This window comes from Haliotis rufescens, unplaced genomic scaffold (genome assembly GCF_023055435.1).
Source record: "Haliotis rufescens isolate VD_foot unplaced genomic scaffold, xgHalRufe1.0.p SCAF_6, whole genome shotgun sequence".
NCBI classification, from domain to species: Eukaryota; Metazoa; Mollusca; class Gastropoda; order Lepetellida; family Haliotidae; genus Haliotis; species Haliotis rufescens.
Genome location: NW_025964334.1, coordinates 34,096,312 through 34,104,157, shown reverse-complemented (window position 1 = coordinate 34,104,157; position 7,846 = coordinate 34,096,312). Strand labels below are relative to the sequence as shown.

Below are 7,846 nucleotides of genomic sequence, written 5' to 3'. Positions count from 1 at the left end.
AATCACAGGGCTAATTGATTTACACTTTGTCAGTCCAAACTACTGGAAGTGATTTATACAGAAATTGGGTCTAACCTAACAAATGTTATATTCGGGATAACACTTTCTTAGTAAAGTACAGATTCTTGTTATCCCAAATATTTCATTTGTTACATTTGACCGCTTTCTAAATGGCACTGTGAATTCACAGAAATTGGGTTGTTGATATTGTTAGTGTCACTATGATCTAATATGAAAAAATGTGATTGCTTTGAAAAAATGTTTGAATTTTTACATCCACTTTGAACTGATATCTTCATGGTCTAGCTTCTTTGTTTTTTGTAGTTTGTTTTGAATAAATATTGCATTATGAGAAAGGAAAATGTCCTTGTTATTTATGCTGGAGTGACTCAAACTAAATGACCATCAATCTTGGGTGCCACAGGGAAGTGCATGTTTTCTATTAAATTATCTGAATGATTCTTGAATGTGAGGATCTGCACATCGAGAGTGAGTGAGTTGGGTTTAACACCGCTTTTAACAGTATTCCAGTTGTACCAGGCATGTCAGCTTAATGGTGGAGGAAAGCCCGAAGTGATACAGGTCTCAGACGTTTACCACTTTCATGAAATACAGGAGAAAAGGGGTTTGGTACTGACAAACCTAGAAAAACAATCTGGGCAAACTGGGATTTGAACTCTCAATCACTCGTTTCTGGTGTGTCCAAGGGACGCAACACCTCACAGTGATTTATGGTGCCTTAGACAACTGGGCCACCCTGTCCTGGCACATCCAGAGGGTCTGCATATTTCAACTGCTAGGCAAAAGAAAGTATACACCCGTTTTTGATGGTGGCTAAAAATGAAACAAACAAGAAATGGTCATTGGGTGGTTATGTATTTGAAATGTTTGATACGGTTATCATAGTTGTGTTTTGGACCTTAAGTTTGCAGTGTTTCCAGAGAGCATATTTTGACCAGGGATTCAAGAAACTGAACCAATCGTTGAAACATCTTCAAAGTACACTTTTTTCTTAGCAGCTGTCCAAAGAAATACTGGATTGGCACAATTTATACCATAAGAATCACCACAGACGTTATTCTTCTGGGTGGACGAGTGGCCCACTTGTTTAAGGCGCCGCGATTCGCTGTGCAGAGTTGCGTCCCTTGGGCACGCCAGAAACCTATGATTGTGGGTTCGGACCCCAGTTGGCCCCGATTATGTTTATAGGTTTGTCAGCACCATACACGTGCTCGTGGGTTTCACCGAAGTACTAAACGTCTGAGACCGGCATCACTTCGGTATCTCCTCCCACATTAACCGGACACACCCGGTATAACTGGAATACTGTTAAAAGCGGCTTTAAACCCAACTCACTCACTCACTCTTCTAGCTTCTACTCGACAGCAATAGTTCAGAGGTCTTCAGAAAGATGACATGTTGCTTATCACTTGGTTGTAGTCCCTCCAGCCTGATAATAGTGTAAGAATCTACATCGAAAAGTCGCTAAAGGCAATAAATCAGAAGTTGTCATCCATAATGTTGAACATTTAATAATTCACTTACCAACTTCTAGAAGAGAACTGGCCAATCTGTACCCAAATCCTTTTGTGGGACTCGAACCCAAATGTTGGAAAACCCCTACCCATTCGTACTTAATCAACTGGATGACTCGTACCCTAATGTAAACTGAATGCATATTTGAAACGTAAACTGAATGCATATCTAAAACGTAAACTGAATAAATGTTTAAAACATAAAATGAATCAATTCTGGAAATGTAATAGCGCTATGAATAAATTGCTATGAAAGTTCAGGTCAGAATATATGAGAATGTAGTGCTGAAAAAAACTATTGTAAACATATTTTGTTGTCGTTTTTACGGTGCAAACGGTAAAAGCAATCCCGTTTCGAACATCTTGCTTTACAAAATAAAGGGGTACGACTCATCCAAATTTGGGAACGGGTCAGCCAAATAGAGTACGAATCCTCCAAAACATTACGAGTCTGTTGAGAATTTTAGGTACGGGTTAGCCATTTTCGTTGGGCTCCGTGGGTCAAGTATCTTTCTAAAATATGACAATAAAACAGTTATCAGAGCCCCTTAATTTATCACCCTTTGATTTGTAACAAAAGGGTGACATGTTCTCCAGTCGTCAAGTATATTGGGACTAAGTCCGGGACATTTGGCAATCCTCGCTAGTTTCATTACACTTTGCTTTGTCTTTATTTCTTCATGATGTGTGACCCGTGAAGATCTGGGGTAGAATAGGTCTTCAGCAATCCATGCTTGCCGTAAAAGGTGACATGTCGTAAGAGGCGACTAACAGGATCGGGTGGTCAGGCTCGCTGACTTGGTTGATGCATGTCATCGTATCCCAACTGCGTGGATCGATGCTCACGATGTCAATCACTGGATTGTCTGGTCCAGACTCGGTTACGTACTGACAGTGTCATATAGCTGGAACATTGCTGAGTGCGGTTTTAAACAACAAACAAACAAACAAACAAACAAATCTTGTGATCGATGCTCATGACATTAATCACTGGATTGTCTGGTCCAGACTCCATTATTTACAGACCGCCGTCATATAGATGGAATATTGCTGAGAGCGGCGTTAAACAACAAACCAAACCAAATCCATGATGTGTATCGATGTAGCAGTCAAAGAGTGGCTTGATTACGCTGACAATGTCCCACATGTGCCACTCTACATTTTGTAGGCACGGTTTTAACCTCAACAGGCTTTCGTATCACTCCAATCTATACATCGTTTAAACCTCAGTTTCATTATAATAAGATATTTTATTCTATCATGATACCTCTGTGTGTGAAGATCTGACACCCCCTCCATAGGAGGCCGCACCAGGTCCAGATTACACAATGGGTGCGTGGGTCCTTCAGCTCATCAGATGTTAATCTCATTAAATTCAGACCTCAGTTCTCGCTACCGCTATGATCTGAGGACACTCCATTAGGGGTCACGCAAGAACTACCTTTCATCCGACCAATCAGAGCATCGCTTACCAGATTATGAAGGTTACAGTCGGAATGTGATTTCTAATCATGCAACCTCGAAAACTTTAACTCCGAACGATAGTTACGGGTTTAACGACTGAATCCATACAATCTAGACCATCTATTAGCCATTCCAGAATGTTCTTTTGTTCAGGTTTTAAATTTGAAATCGAGAATTTGTCAAAATATGTTTCGAAGCGAAATCGCCAATTTGAAATTAGTGCCGTAAAGCACGAGAAAGCTGCCTTCTGATTGGTCATTCCATTGGTCGGTCAAAGTTCGCGCAAGGTCGGTCTGACGTGACCCGTAATGGGATGTCCAAAGATCTTTGTTCAGCTGTAGCGAGAACTAAGATTGGATTTTAATGACATTGATCAGATGTAGTCTCACCATTCTAAATTGATTCTGCTTCATTTCTTTACCCCATTGAACCCAAAGAAAAAACACACAGAACACAGATTCCCTCGTTTGCATGATTCTGTGGCGTAGATACCATGGCGCTCAAGACGATAGGGTGTAATAAACACACACAAGAATGTGATAGCGCGTGCTATATTTATTCTCTCCATTCGGAACTGTCAGTTCGTGTTTGTTTTCGAGATCCATAAAGCAGATATGCTGCTCTGAGTGAATGCTCCGCTCGCTTGTACTGAAAATTAGGCAAGAATGCAGTTTACCGGGCGCACGCCGAGCTCTACCATCCGCTCAATTACCGCGCTATAGTGCCACCGCTGTCTCTAATACCGTTACCGTGTCTCACGCTCTGGTGACTCTCGCTTCACGATCCAACACCCCTTTTCGGTCTTAGCGAAACTTACACGTTTTTACGATCCAACAACCGTTTTCGGTCTTAGGGAAACTTACACGTCTTTACGATCCAACACCCCTTTTCGGTCTTAGGGAAACTTACACATCTTTACGATCCAGCACCCGTTTTCGGCCTTAGGGAAACTTACACGCCTTTACGATCCAGCACCCGTTTTCGGTCTTAGAGAAACTTACACGTCTTTACGATCAAACACCCGTTTTCGGTCTTAGGGAAACTTACACATCTTTACGATCCAACACCCGTTCTCGGTCTTAGGGCAACTTACACATCTTTACGATCCAACACCCGTTCTCGGTCTTAGGGAAACTTACACATCTTTTCGATCCAACACCCGTTCTCAGTCTTAGCGAAACTTACACGTCTTTACGATCCAACACCCCTTTTCGGTCTTAGGGAAACTTACACGTCTTTACGATCCAGCACCCGTTTTCGGCCTTAGGGAAACTTACACGCCTTTACGATCCAGCACCCGTTTTCGGTCTTAGAGAAACTTACACGTCTTTACGATCAAACACCCGTTTTCGGTCTTAGGGAAACTTACACATCTTTACGATCCAACACCCGTTCTCGGTCTTAGGGCAACTTACACATCTTTACGATCCAACACCCGTTCTCGGTCTTAGGGAAACTTACACATCTTTTCGATCCAACACCCGTTCTCAGTCTTAGCGAAACTTACACGTCTTTACGATCCAACACCCCTTTTCGGTCTTAGGGAAACTTACACGTCTTTACGATCCAACACCCGTTCTCGGTCTTAGGGAAACTTACACGTCTTTACGATCCAACACCCGTTCTCGGTCTTAGAGAAACTTACACGTCTTTACGATCCAACACCCGTTCTCGGTCTTAGGTAAACTTACACGTCTTTACTATCCAACACCCGTTTTCGGTCTTAGGGAAACTTACACATCTTTACGATCCAGCACCCGTTTTCGGTCTTAGGGAAACTTACACATCTTTACGATCCAACACCCGTTCTCGGTCTTAGGGAAACTTACACGTCTTTACGATCCAACACCCCTTTTCGGTCTTAGGGAAACTTACACATCTTTACGATCCAGCACCCGTTTTCGGCCTTAGGGAAACTTACACGCCTTTACGATCCAGCACCCGTTTTCGGTCTTAGAGAAACTTACACGTCTTTACGATCAAACACCCGTTTTCGGTCTTAGGGAAACTTACACATCTTTACGATCCAACACCCGTTCTCGGTCTTAGGGCAACTTACACATCTTTACGATCCAACACCCGTTCTCGGTCTTAGGGAAACTTACACATCTTTTCGATCCAACACCCGTTCTCAGTCTTAGCGAAACTTACACGTCTTTACGATCCAACACCCCTTTTCGGTCTTAGGGAAACTTACACGTCTTTACGATCCAGCACCCGTTTTCGGCCTTAGGGAAACTTACACGCCTTTACGATCCAGCACCCGTTTTCGGTCTTAGAGAAACTTACACGTCTTTACGATCAAACACCCGTTTTCGGTCTTAGGGAAACTTACACATCTTTACGATCCAACACCCGTTCTCGGTCTTAGGGCAACTTACACATCTTTACGATCCAACACCCGTTCTCGGTCTTAGGGAAACTTACACATCTTTTCGATCCAACACCCGTTCTCAGTCTTAGCGAAACTTACACGTCTTTACGATCCAACACCCCTTTTCGGTCTTAGGGAAACTTACACGTCTTTACGATCCAACACCCGTTCTCGGTCTTAGGGAAACTTACACGTCTTTACGATCCAACACCCGTTCTCGGTCTTAGAGAAACTTACACGTCTTTACGATCCAACACCCGTTCTCGGTCTTAGGTAAACTTACACGTCTTTACTATCCAACACCCGTTTTCGGTCTTAGGGAAACTTACACATCTTTACGATCCAGCACCCGTTTTCGGTCTTAGGGAAACTTACACATCTTAACGATCCAACACCCGTTCTCGGTCTTAGGGAAACTTACACGTCTTTACGATCCAACACCCCTTTTCGGTCTTAGGGAAACTTACACGTCTTTACGATCCAACACCCGTTCTCGGTCTTAGGGAAACTTACACGTCTTTACGATCCAACACCCCTTTTCGATCTTAAGGAAACTTACACATCTTTACGATCCAACACCCGTTCTCGGTCTTAGGGAAACTTACACGTCTTTACGATCCAACACCCGTTCTCGGTCTTAGGGAAACTTACACATCTTTACGATCCAACACCCCTTTTCGGTCTTAGGGAAACTTACACATCTTTACGATCCAACACCCCTTTTCGGTCTTAGGGAAACTTACACATCTTTACGATCCAGCACCCCTTTTCGGTCTTAGGGAAACTTACACATCTTTACGATCCAACACCCCTTTTCGGTCTTAGGGAAACTTACACGCCTTTACGATCCAGCACCCCCTTTCGGTCCTAAGGGTTAGCTTGCTTTGGGCAAGGAATTAGAATTAGAAGTCTTGGCTGAATAGAAATTTAGCAGACGCCACCTCCTATGTAGGGATTGTTTCATGTGATGACTGAACTGATCTTGTCACTTGTCACTTGTCATTTGTCACCAGGAAACCCACTTCTACTGCTTCTGTCCCGTCACCGATTTACAGTAATAGTGTGATTAACAAACACAGAATTTTGCACCTGATGTTTAATTTGTATTTATTCAAAACAGTATGACAACAATATAAAGATACGTTATGCAAAGGATTTACCAAGTAACTGATTTGTGTTTGCTTTGGAGGTGGGTCAGCTTTCGTGATTAAAAGTTTTGTCTAAGTGAAGCGTCAGTAAAATATCTATCGATTTGGATCAACGTATCAAGGGCAGGTCACTCTAAATTATTTTCCATCAAGTGTAAACGTCAACAGGTGGTTCGAAGTCTTGAGGATGATAAGGTCTGCTGGTAAGTTGAAGAAAGTTGCTACATACACAACATGAAGGACATGAATAGATACAACATCACATGCACGTCAATGTCTTGCCACGCTGAAGTAGTAGGGAAATCTAAATAGGTAATAAACGTTTGCAATGTTATATTCATCCTTGTGTCTGTTTACATTGTTTCAGAATGAATGAACACATTGATATAACACTGCATAAGGGACTGCAAAAGAAGTGCATTTGTGTTGTATAACTTCTTTAAAGTTTTGGATGCATAAAGTTCTTACCCACAATGAAAACATTTTAACACAAAAATGAATAATATATGTAGCCTACTTGGAATAGCAGACGATATCTCCATTTGATATTACGTGGGTGAGTGAGTATGGTTTTTATGCCACTTTTAGCAGTATTGCAGCAATATCCCAACAACGTGGGACACCAGAAATTGGTTGCACACATTCTACCCATCTGGGGAATCAACCCAAGCTTATTTGAAACACCAGTCCACCCAGCTTTCCCTAAAAGTGAGTGAGTGAGTGAGTGAGTGAGTTAAAATTTATAGTCACTTCGGCAGTATTTCAGCCATATTGTGACTACCAAAAGTTTTACATAATATATACATTTAAACAATAACGGCCTGTCAACAAAGGACAGTAAAATACCTAGATGATCACAGAATATTATTTAAAACTAGTATACAACCATAAAAAGATGTCACTATACCTAACGATACAATATAAAAAAAGGCTATAGATGGCCAGCATTCCCGAAAAGGCAATGAAAAACAATTCTTAGCGTGAAAGAAAAATGATATTGACATATTAGCATTGTTTAATGATCATGATTTACATGTACCGTACAATGTTCAGTGTGTGTTCTTCTTGTTCATAATCATAAAGAAAACTTACATGAATGGAAGATGGGCCATTGACTGGGCAGAGTTGCTTCCCTTAGGCGTGACAGTAACTTATGATTGTTGGATCGATTCCCAGATTTTACTTGCATGATTATGTTGCTTGGTTTGTTATTGTTGTCAGCACCATACCGGTGGTCATGGGTTTTACCATACCGGTGATCATGGGTTTCACCATACCTGTGCTTGTGGGTTTCACCATACCTGTGCTTGTGGGTTTGACCCAGG

At 41.9% G+C, this 7,846-nt stretch overlaps 1 protein-coding gene across 1 annotated transcript in view; it reads left to right on the top strand.

The window, feature by feature from the left end:
• Positions 1-6,669: 6,669 nt before the first annotated feature.
• The window catches only part of LOC124116029 (EF-hand calcium-binding domain-containing protein 4B-like), a 108,568-nt gene continuing 107,391 nt past the window's right edge, over positions 6,670-7,846 (top strand). The window contains exon 1 of the mRNA XM_046477230.2: positions 6,670-6,724. The gene's annotated coding sequence lies outside the window, so the exon portion shown is untranslated. The remainder of the gene's footprint in view (positions 6,725-7,846) is intronic.